Source organism: Pan paniscus, chromosome 19 (genome assembly GCF_029289425.2).
Source record: "Pan paniscus chromosome 19, NHGRI_mPanPan1-v2.0_pri, whole genome shotgun sequence".
Taxonomy (NCBI): Eukaryota; Metazoa; Chordata; class Mammalia; order Primates; family Hominidae; genus Pan; species Pan paniscus.
In genome coordinates, this window is record NC_073268.2 from 27746544 (window position 1) to 27765499 (window position 18956).

The following is an 18956-nucleotide window of genomic DNA, read 5'->3' on the forward strand; positions in this document are numbered from 1 at the left end:
AGGCTTGATTATACCTCTAGTTCTAGGGGAAAATCATAGATACAGTTAGGTTTTCAGGTTGGCCACAGAAACCTATTTAACCCATACCAATATACATGAGGAACAGGACTAATAGTACTATTAAGAATCTAATCAACATTTATAATACTTTCATTAGAAAAAATGCATGCTAGAAACAGTTAAAAATGGCAGATTGAACACATTAGTTTATCTCTTCTCAACCCCTCTAAGAGACAGTTGAGGAATAAAATAAATACTAACTCCTAAGAAAAAAGAGAAAGGGAGCACTAATGTGTGCATATTTTCATAAATTTTTCCAAGACAGTAAGGAGATGGAGAAGTTATCACCCAAATGCCCAGAGTGAATAAAGGTGAAGATGAAGCTAATTGTATTAGGCCGCAGAATTCCTGTGAGGATCAGCTCTCTGGCAGTTACCATGCAAGGTGGGAAAAAGAGAAGGAGCAGAACCACTTGGGCCTCCTCCATTATCCCACATAGCCAAGTGACTAACCACCTCTACCACCCACCTCCTCTCGTGAGAGAAAAGAAATTTTATTCTTTGGAAATACTGAACCACAGAAGCTCCAGAATAGAGGATACTAGGCAAAGAAGGCTGGAATGAGGTACAAGGGAAAGGCTCTATGTTAATCTCTGAAACCTCTCCCTTTCTCCCACCTCATTTGTAGAAAGCTAACATCCCATTCTATAATTTCCTAGGCAGGAAAGCAGAGGAGCCTTTTCTGGAAGAAACTGAATGGTGTCTGCCCTCCCACCCCCAAAATTAGATTTCAAAGTTGCTATGGTCTTCTGCATGTGTCTCCCAAAATCCGTATGTTGAACACTTAATCCCCAATGCAACAGTATTGGAAGGAATGGCCTTTGGGAGGTGACTGAGTCATGCAGGCTCTGCCCTCGTGGATGGGATTAGGCGTCCCTCTAAAAGGGCATGATGGAGGGAGTCTGTCCCTTTTGCCTTTCCACCTTCTGCCATGTGAATTCCCTCAGAAGAATTCAGCATCAAGGCACCATCTTGGAAGCAGACAGCAGCCCTCTCCAGACAACAGAAACTGCCAGCTTCTTGTTCTTGGACTTTACAACCTCCAGAACTGTGAGAAATAAATTTCTGTTCTTTTAAGATTACCCAGTCTGTGGTATTTTACTATAGCAGCACAAACAAATAGATATATAGAAAACAAAGCAAACAAATACAAATTCTGACATCCAAGGCTACTCTAACAAAGAGGTCAGTTCACAGCATAATTATATTTAAAGAAGCCAAAAAGCTCTGCCCAGGTTTCAGAGATTCCGAATAATAAACTTTAATGCTTTACTCTTAAATATGAACAGACAGTTAAGGATCGCCTGCATCTGAGGAAATCCTCATGCACAAACCAAACAAATAGAAAAGAGACTCAAGGAAGCAATGCAGAGAACAAAATAAATAATTAAAAAGGAGAAAAAAACCCCCAAAACTTACAATGAATATCCCAGGAGTGGGAGAGGGTATACTTTGATAAGAGCAGGATGCTGTGAAAAAGACTAAAATGAGAAATTAAACACTAAACAGAAAATTTTAAAAAATCCAACAGAAGAACTTAAATGAATGAAAATCTCTGATATAAAACAAAAAGAAAGCCAAAAGACAAAAAGATAATATCCCCTTGCTTATTTGCAAGACAAGACAAAAATTTAGAGGATAATCCAGAAAGTCAAACATCTAACTAACAAAGGCTGGGAGAAAATGTTTGAAGGAATACTGAAAATTTTCCCAAATCAAAGAAAGAACAGGAATACAACTGCAAAGACCTAGTGCAATGAATAAAAAAGGGCCTCTGTCAAGACACATCATCATGAAATGTAGAACACCACAGGTAAAGAAAAGATCCTAAGCAGTTAAAGAAAAAACAGGTTACATATAAAGAGGTGATCATATGTCCCAGTTTACCAAGAAAGTCCTGGTTTACACCTGTTGTCCTAATATGCTGTCAGACTAGCACCTTACATGTCCCAGTTTTGATAATAAATTATACAGTCGCCCTACATATTAAAGAATGGAAATCTGAATGGGAAAAGACATCTCAATAGCAAGAGCAGATAGCAGAGGACAGCAAGGTACCTTCAAAATTCTATGGAAAATGACTTCCAGACTCAAATTCCATATACAGCCTTATTATTATTATTATTATTATTATTATTATTATTATTATTATTACTAAGACAGTCTTGCTCTGTCACCCAGGCTGGAGTGCAGTGGTGCAATCTCAGCGCATTACAGCCTCTGCCTCCTCAGCCAAATTATTAACCAAGTATAATGAGAGTTACATAAATGCATTTTTCATACACGTAAGGACTCAACAATTTACTTTCTGTGTACTCTTTCACAGGAAGATGTACTTCAGTAAATGAGTATACAAAAATCAAGACATAAGATATTAGAAACGAGAGGTCTAACTCAGGGAAGAAGCAAAGGCAAGTCCCAGGAATACAGCCAGCAGGCCTGGTGTGCAGCCACGCCAGAAGAGTCCAGAGAGCTCTAGGATGAGGTCTCCAAGGGGAAAAAGTAGAAGCGAGGTGCAAAAGGATAGGTTATTTTATATATTCAAGGCATGTGGAGTATATAGGGAAAAACAGCAATAGTTACACAGAAAACTAGGCAAATCTTTTAAAAACAGGCATTATTAGCTCTAGGAAAAAACAAATTTGTAAGAAAAATGTAATCATAATATAGCGCTTGTTCCTATAGTTGGGATGTTTGTCCCCTCCAAACCTCATGCTGAAATTTGCTCTCAATGTTGGAGAGGCCTAATGGAAAGTGTCTGGGCCATGGAGGTAGATCCCTCATGCATAGATGAAAGTCCTCCCTTGGTTATGGGGAGTGAGTTCCCGCTCTATTAGAGCCCAGGAGCTGGCTGTTGAAAAGAGCCTGGCATGCCTCAGTCCTCTAGCCTCCTCTCTTGCCACGTGATCTCTGCACATGCCAGCTCCCCTCCGCCTTCCTTCATGAACAGAAGCAGCCTGAGGCTTCCACTAGAAGCCCAATCTTCCCAGCAGCAGAAGAGTGAACCAAAGAAACCTTTCTTCCTCAAAAATTACCCATTCTCAGGTATTCCTTCATAGCAATGCAGAACAGACTAAGACACTTGAGAACAACATTTACTTAGTAATAATAATGTAAACACTGACTGACAGCCATCCTAGCAGGTATGATACATTCTCATTGCAGCTTTGATTTGCATTTCCCTAATGGCTAATGATGCAGAGCATCTTCCTGTGCTTACTGGCCATTTGTATATCTTCACTGGAGAAATGTCTATTCAGACCCTTTGCCCATTTTTAAATGAGGTTATTTGTCTTTTTGTTATTGAGCTGTAAGAGTTCTTTACATATTCTGGATACCAGTCCCTTATTCATTTTCCTTCTGTAATGTCTTTTTGAGGTTGCAGTGCGCTATGACTGCACCACTATGGTCCAGCCTGGGTGACAGAGTGAGACCCTATTTCAAAATAATATTCCTAAACTCAAAGAGTCAAGTAGCAAGCAGTCTTCTAGATTTTGTCAACAAGCATGAAAAGCAGCCACCTTTTACAAGGGAAAGTGCAATATTTACAGAATAACACAGGGAAGAATGAAAGGAAATCAGGTTATGCAAATAAGGTCTAAGAAGTATCTTAATACTAAAGTTACAAATAGTCCACCTTTGGTTACTCAAATAAGAGAATGCATAGCTAGAGGCTACCACTGAAAAAGTCAGCCTAATTCTGCCTCACTGCCCTTGGTCTTTAAGGATTTGATTAGTTTTTCCACTTTTTGATTCTGCGTTGCAGCATGCCTCCACTCCGGAGCTAGCGCTAAGGCCTACGATTTGGAAGAAATGATAACTTCATTCATTGAATAAAGCAGTACTATTTTCTCAGCACAAGCCCTAAAATACTTCAAAGGCCATAATATTTCACTAAGCTTGGCCATTTGGGTTAAAATTTATTAGTCAACACAGAAAACTTTCTCATCAGACCCCATATATTTCCATTAGGCATGATATATCGTGTCTCCCAATGTCTAATTATTAACTAGAAGTGTAAGTAAATCACTATCAGTATTAGGCCCTGATGAGTGAAGACAGAGTAAGAATTAAAGCAATTCAAATGCTAAAAAACTTGCCAATTTGCTTTTCTGTTTCCAACAAATAAAAGGAATTTTACAAGGACTAAGTGACTGACTTATGCAATTCTTTTTTTTTGAGACGGAGTTTTGCTCTTGTTGCCCAGGCTGGAGTGCAATGGTGTGATCTCAGCTCACTGAAATCTCAGTCTCCTGGGTTCAAGCGATTCTCCTGCCTCAGTCTCCCTACTAGCTGGGATTACAGGCATGCACCACCAAGCCCAGTTAATTTTGTGTTTTTAGTAGAGATGAGGTTTCACCGTGTTGGTCAGGCTGGTCTCGAACTCCTGACCTCAGCTGATCCACCCGCTTTGGCCTCCCAAAGTGCTGGGATTACAGGGAAGAGCCACCGCACCTGGCCCTCTTTTTTTCTTTTTTAAATTTAAGGAAACCTCTTTTTTTTCTTTTTTTAGAGACAGGGTCTTGCTCTGTCACTCAGGCTGGAGTATAGCGGCACAATCATAGTTCACTGTACAGCCCTGAGGTCCTGCGCTCAAGTCATCTTCCTACCTCAGCCTCCTGAGTAGCTGGGACCACAGGCGCAAGCCACCATGCCTGGTTACTTTTTTTACTGTTTATTTTTTATAGAGATAGGGTCTCACTATGTTGCCCAGGTTAGTCTCAAGCTCCTGGGTTCAAGCAATCTTCCCACCTTGACCTCCCAAAGTGTTGGGATTGCAGGAGTGAGCCACTGTACCCAGCAAGCCATGCTTTCTAATCCATACTAAAAGTAACAATGTACGGAAGGTGCTGTTTAGATTTTCCAAGAGTTCCCACTTCAAAAATTCTGCCCATTGGTCACTAGATGGATGTCTTGGTGTGTACCTCCCCCTCCATTTATAATAAAGGCAGGAAGAAGGGTTTTAGATCCTCTCGGATACCAGCTCAGTTACTATTTTTTAGCATTCTTTATTTAGCAGGGTTTCTTTTACTATATGTCATTTGTGTTTAAAGAATAAAAAGGAAGTCATTCTGAACTAGAGAAGGATTCACAAGTAGGAAACTGAAAGGGTAGTACTAACTTGTATTCTGTGATTATGTCCCTTAAGAACCAAAAGCCCAGCTGAAATAAATCTCTCCCTATATTTCCAGCATTCTCCCTCTAGCCTTCAGATGCCAATAATTCTTCAGCCCCACCAGAATCAATAAACCATCAATCCTGCCACCTTTTCAGCATCCCTCTTCCTCTCCTCCTGTGCTTACTGCTCTCCTTACCCAGGTGAATGAGATTCCAAAATCCATCAGGATAATCACCCCTGATATACACCCTGAACTCCCCTGCAAGCTATCCTTTTGTCGTACAGACCCACAGTCCCTTAGGGATAGATGTATCTTGGAATTCAGAATGTTCCATATTTTAGAAAGGTAATACACTGCATATGTCATAAATGTGTCAGCAGAGTCTGGGGCAGCACCCCAAAGTCAAACACAAAATTTCTGTAGCAAAATATATATTCCCACATATATGTGATAAATAAAGCCTATAAATAGCTTCATGTTCATTCAGATCAGGTGCTGCCACCACAATAGTTTGCCAAACTTACCAAAACAAACAAAACTACGAGTTTTCAGATTTTTAATCTCGGAATTGTTGGCAAGGGATTATTTCCCTGTACTTCCATGGCAAAACCCCAAGCCATGTTAAATCTCAGTACCTGCATCCACATGGATGAATGTAGTGAGAGAAAGACCAGATCTTGCAAACTGGCCTCACTTTCATATTACCAGTAACCTGTGGGTCTTTTAGGCTACCTGACAGTGCAGCTACGCTTTCCTAGTCCATTCACTCTCTGAGGTAACTTTTTCTTACCCTCTCTTTTCTCAAACCTCCATATCCTCCTACATCTTATCACTCTCGGCTCCTTCATTCATAAGAAATATCATAAAATAACATAGAAGCACTCACATGAGGACTCTGCACATGCTCTCACCCCTTACCTCCCTGCAACTATACTCATAAGTCCTGCCTTCCCTCTATCCATCACACCAACCCCTCCCTACTTGTGTACTGACCAGCAATCCCTACCTCTTTCCTGCAACATCCATTTTTACCTCTCTACGGGATCATTTCCATCAACATACAAAATACATCTCCTATCTTAAAACTCTCTCTCAAACCTTCCAGCAGCTGTCCCATTTCTCTATTCCCATTACAGCAAACCTCCTCAAAGCTGTCTATACTCACTGTCTCCAATTTATTTCCTCTCACTCTCTCTCTTTTTTTTCAGACAGAGTTTAGCTCTTGTTGCCTAGGCGGGAGTGCAATGGTGCGATCTCAGCTCACTGCAACCTCCGCCTCCTGAGTTCAAGCAATTCTCCTGCCTCGGCCTCCCAAGTAGCTGGGATTACAGGCGTCCGCCACCACGCCTGGCTAATTTTTTGTATTTTTAGTAGAGATGGGGTTTCACCATGTTGGCCAGGCTGGTCTTGAACTCCTGACCTCAAGTGATCCACCTGCCCCGGCCTCCCAAAGTGCTAGGATTACAGGCGGGAGCCACCAAAAAAAAGTCTGCAACCTCTACCTCCTGGGTTCAAGCGATTCTCCTGCCTCGGCCTCCTGAGCAGCTGGGAGTAGAGGCGCATGCCACCATGCCCTGCTCATTTTTTGTATTTTTAGTAGAGATGGGGTTTTGCCATGTTGCCCAAGGCTGTTCTCAAGCTCCTGATCTCCAGTGAACTGCCCAACTTGGCCTCCCAGAGCGCTGGGATTACAGGTGTGAGCCACCATGCCCGGCCTCCTCCCATTCTCTCTTGAACCCCCTCCACCACTCTACTAAAAGAGTTCTTGTTGGTCAGACATGGTGGCTCGCACCTGTAATCCCAGCACTTTGGGAGGCTGAGGCAGTCAGATCACTTGAGATCAGGAGTGTGAGACCAGCCTGGGCAACACGGCAAAACCCCATCTCTACTAAAAATACAAAAATCAGCCGGGTGTGGTGGCGCACGCCTTTAGTTCCAGCTACTTGGGAGGCTGAGGTGGGAGGATCACTTGAGCCTGGGAGGCAGAAGTTTCAGTGAGCCCCACTGCACTCCAGCCCTGGTGACATGAGACCCCGTCTCAAAAAAAAAAAAAAAAAAAAGTTCTTGTCAAGGTCACCAATGGCTTCCACATTGCTAAACCAAGATCAATTCTCTCTCAGCCCTCATCTTACTTAATCTACCTGCAGCATGAAGATTTACTCCTGTTTTTTTTCTAAAAGTTTAATAGTTTCAGCTCTTATGTTTGGGTCTGTGATTCACTATAGTTAACTTTTGTGTAGGTGTGAGGGAAGGCTCCATCTTCATTCTTTTGCATGTGGATATCCAGTTGCTCCAACACCATTTGTTAAAAAACAAAACAAAAAACTGTTCTTCTGCCCACTGAATCGTCTTGGTACTCCTGTTGAAAATCAATTAACTATAAATGTAAAGGTTAACTTCCGGACTCTCAATTATATTCCATTGATCTATATGCCTAGCCTTATGCCAGCACCACAATGTCTTGATTATTGGAGCTTTGTGGTAAGTTTTGAAACTGGAAAGTGTGAATGCTCCAACTTTGTTTTGTTTTGTTTCCAAGATAATTTTGGCTATTTTGGGTCCTTACATTTCCATACGAATTTTAGAATCAGCTTGTTAATTTCTGCAAAAAAAACAAAAAAACAAAAACAGCAACAGGAATTTTGATAGGGATTGTTTTGAAGCTTTAGATCAATTTGGGGAGTACTGTCATCTTAATAATGTTAAGTCTTCTAATCCATGGACATGGGACAGCTTTCCATTTATTTAGGTCTTTAATTTCTTTCAGCAATATTTATAATGCTCAGTGTGTTAAATATTTCATCTTCTCGGTTAAGTTTATTCCTAGGTATTTTATTATTTTAGATGCTTTTTTTTTTTTTGAGATGGAGTCTCGCTCTTTCACCCAGGCCGGACTGCAGTGGCATTATCTTGGCTCACTGCAAGCTCTGCCTCCTGGGTTCACGCCATTCTCCTGCCTCAGCCTCCCAAGTAGCTGGGACTACAGGCGCCCACCACCACGCCTGGCTAATTTTTTTTTTTTTTTTGTATTTTTAGTAGAGACGGGGTTTCACCGTGTTAGCCAGGATGGTCTCAATCTCCTGACCTTGTGATCTGCCCGCCTTGGCCTCCCAAAGTGCTGGGATTACAGGTGTGAGGCACCATGCCCAGCCAGATGCTATTTTAAATGGAATTATTTTTCTAATTTCCTTTTTAGGTCATTCATTGCTGGTATACAGAAACACAACTGATTTTTGTGCATTCATTTGGTATCCTACAACTTTGCTGAATTCATTTATTAATTAGCTCTAGTAGTTTTTTGGTGGCTTCTTTAGTTTTTTTTTTTTTTTTTTTTTGAGACGGAGTCTCCCTCTGTTGCCCAGACTGGAGTGCAGTGGTGCTATCATGGCTCACTGCAACCTCCACCTCCCAGGTTCAAGTGATTCTCCTGCCTCAGCCTTGCGAGTGGCTGGGATTACAGGCGTACACCACCACGCCTGGCTAATTTTTGTATTTTTAGTAGAGGCGGGGTTTCACCATGTTGGCCAGGCTGGTCTTGACTCCTGGCCTCAAGTTGATCTGACCCACTTGGCCTCCCAATGTGCTGGGATTACAGACGTGAGCCACCGTGCCTAGCCGGTACTTTCTATATATAGGATCATATCATCTGCAAATAAAAGATAGTTTTACTTCATCCTTTCCAATTTGGATGTCTTTTCTTTTTCTTGCCTAACTGCCCTGGCTAGATAGTATGATGCTGAATAAGTGGCAAGAGCAGACATCCTTGTCTTGTTCCTAATCTCAGGAGAAAGCATTCAGTCTCTGGTCAGTGAGTATGACGTTATTTGTGGTTTTCACAGATGCTCTTTATCAGGTGAGGAAGTTTCCTTGTATCCCTAGTTTTAAAAATGTTTTTCTCATGAGAAGATGTTAAAGGCTTTTGCTGTCTCTATTGAGATGATCATGTGGTTTCTTTCCATATTCTATTGATATGTTATAATACATTAATTGATTCTTGATGTTAAACTAACCTCGCATTCCTGGGCTAAATCCTTCTTGGTCATGGTGTGTAATCCTTTTTATGTTCCTTTTTTTTTTTTTTTTCCTTCCTTCCTTCCTTCCTTCCTCCCTTCCTCCTCCCATCCCTTTTTCTCTCTCTCCCCTCTCTCTCTTTCTCCTTCCTCCCTCCCTCTCTCCTTTCTCTCTCTCTCTCTTTTCTTGGTCTTGCTCTGTTGCCCAGGCTGGAGCACAGTGCCACAATCACAGTTCACTGCAGCCTCGACCTCCCAACCTCAAGCAGATCCTCCCACCTCAGTCTCCTGAATAGCTGGGACTACAGGCATGGACCACCATGCCTGGATAGTTTTTTTGCTTTTTATAGAGACGGGGTCTCCCTGTGTTGCCTAGACTGGTCTCAAACTCCTGGGCTCAAGCAATCCTCCCACCTTGGCCTCCCAAAGTATTGGGATAACAGGCCTAAGCCACTGTGCACAGCCTGTAATTTCTTCTTTGTGATGTTTTAGTCTGGTTTGGGTATCAGGATAATACTGAATTCACCTTTTTTTTGTGGGAGGTGGGTAAGAGACAGAGTTTCCTTCTGTTAGCCAGGCTGGAGTGCAGTGGTATGATCATAGCTCACTGCAGCTTCAAACTCCTGGGCTCAAGCGATCTCCTCCTTCTTGAAACACTTTCTTTACATGCAACCTGGAAAATCACTCTTCCTTTATTCTCTCTTACATCACTGGTTGCTCCTTCTTCATCACTTTTGTTGGTCCTTCCCATCTCCCCAATCTATAAATATTTGAATGTTCCAGGACGTGGGCTTCGAATCTCTTTTTCTCTCTGCCTTCATTTTCTAGGTAATCTCATTCAATCTCATGGTATTAAATACAACCTATAGGCTGATGGCTCACAAATTTATACCTTCAGCCTGGACCTTCCCATGAACTCCAAAAATATATATATAACTCTTCAACAACTCCACATGAATGTGGCAGAAGTATCATAAACAATATAACTAATCTGTAACCAAAATAAAGCCAACATAGGTCCTAGTAACAAAAATAAAGCCAACATAGGTCCACAGGGGTTGGGAGGAGGGGGCAATATAACCAAAACCGAGCTCCTGATTTATCTTCCAAACTAGCTTCTCTCACTGTTTTTTCCCAACTCCGTAAATAGCAACTTAATCCCTCCAACTGCTCAGGCCAAAATCTTAATGGTCATTCTTGACTACTCTCTTTTGATATACCACATACAACCCATCAGCAAATCCTGTGTCAGCTCAACCTTCAACATAAATCCAGAATCCAACCAGTTCTCTCTTCCAAAACCACCCTAGTTTAAGCCACTGCCATCGCTTGCCTGGATTATCACTAGAGTCTTTTAACTGGTCCCCTGTCTGCCACCTTGCCCCCCATTCTCTCATGTCTACTCTTAACACAGCCATCAGTGATCCTTTTAAAATATGAGTCCAATCATATTACTCCTCTATATTCAAAATCCTCTGGTAGTTTCCCATCTCAGCCACATCAAAGTGCTACAGCGGCCTACAAGGTCCCACAGGACCTGGTCTCCCATTACCTCTTGACTTCCTCTCCTACCATCCTCTTTCTTGCCTCCTCCCCCACCGACCCCCATGACTCTGGCCTCCCTGATTTTCCTGGAACACGCTAGCCTCTCTTTTGCCTCAGAGTCTGTGCACTTGCCATCCCCTTTGTCCCTAATGCTCTTCCCCCAGACAACTGCATGGCTCTGTTTGTCATTTCCTCAGGTCTCTTCTCAAATATCTTTATCTCCTAAACATCCTAAATTAAAACAGTAACCATCACTTCCCTATCCTAGGGCTTGCTTTCACCATAACCAGTTTCATCATTCTCTACTGCATTTGTCACAATGTAGTTCCCTGTTTCATCCTACCTCTAAGCTAGAATGAACGCTCATGAGGGCAGGAACTTTGTTTTCTTCCAGCCTCTAACAGAGCTCCAAGAGAACTTTCTGTGGTAATGGAAATGTTCTACATTTGCACTATCCAATACAATAGCAACTAGCACATGTGGTTACTTAGCACTTGAAATATAACTAGTGTGACTGAGGAGCTGAACCATTTATTTTATACTATTTAAATTAATCAAAATTTAAATCTAAACAGCCATATGCGGTTACTACATTAGACAGCACAGCCTAGGACAGTAGTTACTCAATAAATACACAGTAGATACTCAAATATTTGTTGAATGAATGAAGGAAAAAAGAAATATGACTTTTTTCCTCTTTAACTTTTTATTACAGAAATTTTCAAACATCCACAAAAGTAGACAATAGCAAAATGAACACTCTTCTACCTATCACCAATCTGAAGGTTCTTCTACCCTGAAATAAGTAACAGTGGATACCAGCAACTCCATACGGCTTCCAACAATGATTACATTCTTGGAAAATATGGAATTTGTATTATCCAATGTTTATGTCAAATAGTGCCTCGTAAGGCCTTTTACAAGTTATAGAGAAATTACTGTAGAATTAGATCAGGTGTATGTTGAGGGGTAAACCAGTAGGCTAATGAATGCTTGAGGCATGTTTGTGAGAACCCTAGAGAACCACATGTACATTTTTGTATCAAATACCTGATTGCTCTTTTCAACATTTATTTTCTCCACCTTAATTTTATTAAAGTCACACTTTTAATTTTGTGACTGCATAGATATTCACTCTTCTTAGGTAACACAAATTCTTTGGGCAGGGATTTTGGTCTTACTAGCCTTTATAAAACTAGCATCTGGCATAATAAATGTTTTTGTTGTTGTTCTTAGAGACAGGGTCTCACTATATTGTCCAGGCTGGCCTTGAACTCCTGGACTCAGGCAATCCTCCTGCCTTGGCCTCCCAAAGAGCTGGGACCATAGATGTGAGCCACTGTGCCCAGACTAATAAATGTTAACTGAATAAAGTTTATAACTGTATAAAAGTGATACTTGTGAATCGTCAGAGTGCTAAAAGATACAGTAGATCTCCAATGTCCTAAACAGATATAGATTTGAAAATAAAATTCTCAAAGGATTTTCAAACTTGTCCAATCAGAAGGGAGTATAATGTGTCAGAAAGAAAATCAAACTGGGAGCAAGAACACAGGTTTCAATGTCCTATTTCACTAAGTGGGTAAATCTTACAACAGTCATGTACTTCCTTCAGGCTCCATTTTCTGCACTTGTGAAAAGAGAGTTTGGACTTGATGGTCTCCAAAGACGCTATCCAACTTTAAAATGATTATGTTTTTATCTAGATCAACAATACATATACATTTTTTTTTTCCATAAGTTACTGGGTTACAGGTAGTATTTGGTTACATGGCTAAGTTCTTTAGTGGTGATTTGTGAGATTTTGGTGCACCCATCACCCAAGCAGTAGATACCGCACCATATTTGTAGTCTTCTATCCCTTGCCCCTCTCCCACTCTTCCCCCCCGAGTCCCCAAAGTCCATTGTATCATTCTTATGCCTTTGTGTCCTCATAGCTTAGCTCCCACATATCCATGGGAACATATGATGTTTGTTTTCCACTCCTGAGTTACTTCACTTAGAGTAATAGTCTCCAATCTCATCCAGGTCACTGCAAATGCTGTTAATTCATTCCTTTTTATGGTTCTATAGTATTCCATCATATAGATATACCACAGTTTCTTTATCCACTCGTTGATTGATGGGCATTTGGGTTGGCTCCATGATTTTGCAATTGTGAATTGTTCTGCTATAAACATGTATCTGCAAGTATCTTTTTCAAATAATGACTTCTTTTCCTCTGGGTAGATACCCAGTAGTGAGATTGCTGGATCAAATGGTAGTTCTACTTTTAGTTCTTTAAGGAATCTCCACACTGTTTTCCACAGTGGCTGTACTAGTTAACATTCCCATCAGCAGTATAGAAGTGTTTCCCTGTTCACTGAATCCACACCAGCATCTACTGTTTTTTGATTTTTTTATTATGGCCATTCTTGCAGGAGTAAGGTGGTATCGCATTGTGCTTTCGATTTGCATTTCCCTGATCATTAGCGATGCTGAGTATGTTTTCATGTTTGTTGGCCATTTGTATATCTTCTTTGGAGAATTTTCTATTCATGTCCTTAGCCCACTTTTTGATGGGATTGTTTTTTTCTTACTGATTTGAGTTTGCGGTAGATTCTGGATATCAGTCCTTTGTCAGATGTATAGAGTGTGAAGATTTTCTCACAATACATATACATATTTGAAGATGCCTATAAACTTCCCCTTTCTTTGCTAAATCATTTTTCCGATATGTTACTTTTAAAGGAGCAACACATTAATACTAAGACCTCATGCCTACTTTAATGAAGAGGTAATGTCTCCATTTCTTGAGGAGTGCCAAATTCTATACTTGAGGCTACTAAAATACTGCTGGGATCCTGTGTTTAATTTACACTCAGTTGGCTGACACTGGGCATATTAGTACAAAAAGGGTAATTTTGGCCACATATTTGCCTAGCAAACTCTCCAGGTACCATTTGTGTTTGAAAAAGTTTCTTCAACACTTCTAAGCCAATTCTTATCTCTTTCCTAGCTGGCCCTGTAAAATGTACTGTTTTAGGCTTCGTTCTGAGGTTTTACCTTTGTTTAAACGAAGTAGTGGTACTCAAGTCATGCTCTGATGTTTTTTAAAGCAAGAAACCTGAAAGAAATGAGGGCCAGTCATGTGCACCTTACCTTGACGCTCCTGTTTGATGAAATTTCTAGACTTCGCATTTAAAATGTGGCTTTTGCTTCCTGTTCTGTGCAGCTTCCACAACAGTGAGCCCAAGCTAGCAACCAAATGCTAATATTGATGACATACCTGGGTCTAAACATTGACAGATATACAATGGCAGCACTTTTGGTGGAAAATGTCTTAAAGAAGCAGAAACTACCATGCAGTTCCAATAAAATTCTTATACATGGTATACAAAATAATCTTGCAGTTATTAAAACTGAAATTTAATTGGGCCCTGGTATTTGCTTTGAGTTGTTTTTAATACCATTACTATGCCCCAAGAAACCTAATTCCATGCTATATCTTCAATCATAATTTCAATTTTTAATTTTTATTTCATTCATTTATTTATTTATTTATTTATTTATTTATTTATTTATTTATTCATTCTCTGTCGCCCAGGCTGGAGTGTAGTGATGCGATCTTGGCTCACCGTAGCTTCGACCTCCTGGTCTTAGATGATTTTCCCACCTCAGTCTCCAAGTAGCTGAGATTACAGGCAAGTGCCATCACATCTGACTCATTTTTTTTGCATTTTTTGTAGAGACGGAGTTTCGCCATGTTGCCCAGGCTAGTCTCAAACTCCTGGGCTCAAGTCATTCACCCACTTTGGCCTCCCAAAGTGCTGAGATTACAGGTGTGAGCCACCATGCCTGGCCAATTTTAAAATTTATGTACTTCATACATATGTTCTCTCTAAAATAACCGTAAATATCTATGCGTAATAAGTTTCATCAAACTTTTAAGAAACACTATCCAGATCTCAAATAACAGCAACATTTTAAAGTAAAACTAAAAACAAAATACTGCCCTGAACAGAAGACATGAGTCCAACAACTCATTCACAGAGGCAGGTTCAAATCAGACTTAAAAACATGTTATTAACCATCAGTTGAACCACTGGAAAGATATATGCCAATAGTAAGAATATCATCCTGCCAGGCTGGGTGCCGTGGCTCACACCTGTAATCTTAGCACTTTGGGAGGCTAAGGTGGGCAAATGCTTGAGCCCAGGAGTTCGAGACCAGCCTGGGCAACACAGCAAAACCCCGTCTCTACAAAAAATATGAAAATTAGCTGGGTGTGATGGTACCTGTCTATAGTCCCAGCTACTTGGGAGGCTGAGGTGGGAGGATTGCTTGAGCCCAGGAGGTCGAGGTCGCAGTGAGCTGAGATTGCACCACTGCACTCCAGCCTGGGCAAGAGAGTGAGATCCTGTCTCAAAAACAAACAAACAAACAAAATAAATCGATAAATAAAAACAACAAATATATAAAAAATATCATATCACCATTAACATAAGGGTAGCTTGAGACACCTCTTATTCACACTAAGATCTAAATGCATACAATTCCACCACATCACCTGTCCATATTAATCGCTCACCAATTTAATTAAAGTAAACTGTCATGTCAAAAAGCCTGCCTCTTCTCTATTTCTCAACATTATCGACTTTTAATAGTTCACTGAATTAGTAATTACTTGTTTATGGCATTATCAAATGTCTTAGACATAAAAATTCAGCATGTGGCAAGGTCAGTTATAGACATGTCCTGATGGCAAATGAAAGAAGAAATTTAACCCATCAAAGTGGTCATCAAAAGAGCAAAACCTATTATGCCGTTCTCTAGATACTCTTGGCTAGAGTCAAAGTGACAGGACAAACCAGATCAAAACTAAACAGAGCTAGAAGCAACATACAAAATCCTAATGAACTCTTAGAAATCCAGGTATTGATCTGTCGACATCTAAGCTCAATTAGTCCTTTCAGAACAAAATATCGCATGAAGTGACAAGAAACTAGTTTGCGATCTGGGATATGAAAAGAAGAAAACCAGCCACTTTATATAGCTTATTGCTAAGTGCAGTTACATCACAATGCAAGGATCTTGTGAGGATTAAATCAAGACACATGCCAAGTACCTATCTACTTAGTCCAGGGACTGGCACGCCACTAGTGTTTAGCAAATCCTGGTCCTTCCCTGATTCTTTAAAAACTTAGGCTTATCAAGTCAAAGATCATCTGATGGTTTAAAAAAATAAAACAAAACAAAAGCCTTAAATGGTGATACAGACAACAGATCTGAAGAGAACTGAATGTTATGAAGTAGCAGATAGGATCATGACATAACACACAGACACTGAAAACATTTCTGAATGGCTCATCCTTCGTGGTCATTTACAACCTTCATGTTTTGTGAAACTGCCTTTAGGAATGCGCTTTGACAAGAAATAGGCCAACTGTAAAGTAATTCTGTTTGGAAGTAAAATCCCGCAATGCTTTTCTGAAGCAGATGAACAGTTTCTCTCATAAAACCTTCACCATTGGCTATACTTCATGCTTTCAGCAATTCCAGTTTCCAAACAAACCGGTAACAAAACTATAAAGCTAATTTTTTCATAAGAATTGTTTAAGTAACATAAGTTCAATAAATCATTTGCCTTCTAAGGAAAAAAATTACTTTCTAACACAAAATACTTTTTCTGGTTCTATGAAAATAAAGCTTATTTATTTACAAAGTGAAAACTGTAATACTACAGTGAAATCTCTTTATGGCTCAAGAATGAAATATTTAAGAAATAAAGGTATGGACAGAGCAAGACTTGGTCTAAGAAGTCCTGACATTAACTACCAGTGTTGCCATTTACTATATGATGTCAGACGGTTACTTAACTTCTCAGGGTGTCAGTTTCTTCTAAGGTTCTTTTCAGCTCTAAAAATGATAAGATTATTTATGATATCAGATACTATCTTCTATGGCCCACACACATACATATGTATGTATGTACACACACATATACATATGTATGTATGTACACACACATATACATACATATATACATGTACCTTTATTAAATAATACAAGTATATTTTGAAAGATATGGTAACTTAAAGCCCATTAAGAAACAAAGAATGAAAGTGTGAATGAGTATGTGTGTGTAGAGGGGGAGTGTTCTGAGCCCACACATCATTCTCAGTAGTTAGGGCATTCACACAGCTTCAAGACACCTGAATTAACCAAGTAAGCCTTTAAACCCTTACAATGGAACATTAAAATTCAATGTGGCTATAATCTCTTCCTTACAAAACACGAACCCAAAGAGTCTGGCTTCAAGTATGGTTTTAAAAAAGGGGGAATGTATTATATTCACCACCCAGCTCTTCCATATGACCATGTTAAAAAAAAAAAACACACAAATGAAAACTCACAGGCCCATTGTAATATATTGAACCACTTCTGAATGCAACACTTAGCTCAGGCTTACTACTCTGACAAATAAAGGAAAGCACTTTATGAAGCCAATTTAATTGGGAGGTGACAGAAAACATACAGCCATTTTCTTTAGCCTTATCACTGAATTGGCTTCAGCTCCAATCTCTGGCAAATCCCACTCAACAGAAGAAATTAACCAGGTCAGCAGAACAGGTGCTACCTTGTGTCTGTCAAGGGCCTGGCATCACCACAATTACTTGCACACAATGAAGCAGTAATCTTTACAGATCATCTCTCCCAAGAAGCATATTTGGGAGGGGGAGGAAAACTGAAGGGTGAGGGGAGTGGGAAGAAGAAGGGGAATGGGAAGCAAAGAGAAAAGGCAAGAAAAGAAAATGAATGTGCAGCTGCCTTGCAGCTCAGCAGATGTCGGAATGTGATGTACGAGGCTAGGATAAGCTGTCGTAGCCTGCTGCCAAAGAGTGGTAAGTGATTAAAGCCTGCACAGTTCTAAGCACCATATTTAGAATCTGCAGGGTTTCAAGACTTGCACCCATTCCTTGCTGTGCTGCCAGATGTTGGCAACTGGTCCAGTTCCTACTGACTGTGCACGGATGGCAGCAGTTGGTGTAGCAGCAAAGCAATCTGGAATGCTTCCGGAGATGCTGTACATTAACAAGTGTCACCCATCATTCACCTTTACAGAAGGCTGAAACAACTCCAATTTGCTGCCACTTCCCTCTTGGGAAACAGCCAAGATAAAGTTGTGCCTGGCAGCCCCATTTGTTTCACTCAGGTGTTTTAGCTGCCTTGCTGACCTCTATTAGTTTAAGTTTTAATTTAGATTAACCCCAGCACCCCAATTAACCAGCAAGGGGAAAAGCTAAGATGTGACTAGTCATAACTCTGAAATCAGAATTTATCGAAGTTAAAATTATTAATTGGGATGAAGGGCCAATCAAGTAATGCTATTTCTTTTTAAACAGACCTCCAGGCAAAAAAAAAAAAAAAAAAAAAATTCAGACTAAGGATTGCCAACAGAGGCAACTTCTCCCCAGTAATTTCAGTTTATTTTATTAAGCCTATTTAATTTATGATGCACTTTCCATCGAACAATGTACACTTCAATTAATGAGGACTGGAACATTTTTGATTGTCTCCCGTGATCTCACACAATTATACAGCATTAATATCCCATATCAGGTACTTCCTTAGACACTCTAGAACAAAATAGAGTTCCTTACTCTTCTGACAAATGAATATAATAAGAGAAGAGGAAAAAAGAATCAGGACCTCTGACAGGGAACAGCTGCAGCCACACCAATCTTTTTTTCCTATACCCTCTCGTCATTACTTTTAAGACTTACTTATGGCAATAATTTTATCAAACATTATAGAATGAATAAAAAAAATTAATAGAAAGTCTCTTTCTCTTTTTAGGGCAAGACCAGAGGTATCCCCAATATAAAATCACTTGTTCTATATTGACTTTACATGTAATTTTCCTAAGAAGTTCTTCCTCATATCCATATACACAGTACAGCAGTCATGGCTAAACCCTCAACAAGCAGTCGCAAATTACCTGGCTAAACTTAGCACATTAAAAATTTGACAGAGAAAAAAATTATCTTGATAAACAATGGCTCAACAATAACTGGTATATCACTGCTGAACAGCTTCCTCTATTCTCCACTAAGCTAGAAAGGGTACAGCCTAACACACACTCTATTAAGAAGTATAATTTGTCTGGCCGGGTGCAGTGGCTCAAGCCTGTAATCCCAGCACTTTGGGAGGCTGAGGCAGGGAGATCACGAGGTCAGGAA

At 40.2% G+C, this 18956-nt stretch overlaps 1 protein-coding gene across 1 annotated transcript in view; it reads right to left on the reverse strand.

Moving 5' to 3' along the window:
* Positions 1–18956, reverse strand: part of AATF (apoptosis antagonizing transcription factor) — a 101990-nt gene that overhangs the window by 40017 nt on the left and 43017 nt on the right. The gene's annotated exons all lie outside the window — the stretch shown is intronic.